Source organism: Phacochoerus africanus, chromosome 9 (genome assembly GCF_016906955.1).
Source record: "Phacochoerus africanus isolate WHEZ1 chromosome 9, ROS_Pafr_v1, whole genome shotgun sequence".
NCBI lineage: Eukaryota > Metazoa > Chordata > Mammalia > Artiodactyla > Suidae > Phacochoerus > Phacochoerus africanus.
Window position 1 is genome coordinate 49,149,838 of NC_062552.1, and position 749 is coordinate 49,150,586.

Below are 749 nucleotides of genomic sequence, written 5' to 3' on the forward strand. Positions count from 1 at the left end.
ACCCGGGCTGCGAAAGGGAGGCCAGATCTACAGCTGTGCTTTGGATGCTGACCTTTTCTAGAAGGTACGCAGGACGCTCCTTCTGAGCCAGCTGTTGTAGTTGGCCACACAGGTGTGGAGAACATTCTCAGTCCGCTGAGCGGCAGCGAGTGAGCACTCTGCTGGCAGATAAACCGGAGGCGCCCCACGCTCACTTCCGTTCTCTCGGCGGGAGTTGGGGATCGCCGGCCTCAGCCCGCTTTACCGCTCGCCGCTAGAGGGCCGTTTATACATTTTTATTAAAAGATAAAAGTTTGCGCACAAAATCAGAAATGAAACACAATTTTAAGAATAGTTTTTTAAAAATCACAAAAACTTTACCAAAAAAAACTACGAGGAAAAAAAATCAAATGCAAAATGTAAGTCTTGAAACAAATCAAAATAATCTCATTACTTTGAAAAGACCTAGGAAAGTACTAGTTTCTCAGCTGCCCGGCTAGCTCAGTCGGTAGAGCATGGGACTCTTAATCCCAGGGTCGTGGGTTCGAGCCCCACGTTGGGCGCTTGTTTTCTTTTCTCCCATTTACTGTCAGTTCTCACTAACGGTAGTAATTGACCTCATTCCGGAGGTTCTTATTTTCAAACAATTCAACACATTAAAAACTACTAAAACACGTAGTTTGAACACGTTAAAAAGGAATAGTAAAACTAGAAAACGATTTCATATTATAAATACACAGTTAAAGGTTACCGATCTAGAAAAATATTTA

The 749-nt window shown here is 43.0% G+C and overlaps 1 non-coding gene across 1 annotated transcript; it reads left to right on the top strand.

Annotated features, from left to right (window-relative positions):
• The first annotated feature begins 469 nt into the window (after window positions 1-469).
• Window positions 470-542, top strand: TRNAK-CUU (transfer RNA lysine (anticodon CUU)). The gene has a single exon. It is a non-coding gene; the product is annotated as a tRNA-Lys (tRNA).
• The last annotated feature ends 207 nt before the right edge of the window (window positions 543-749 follow it).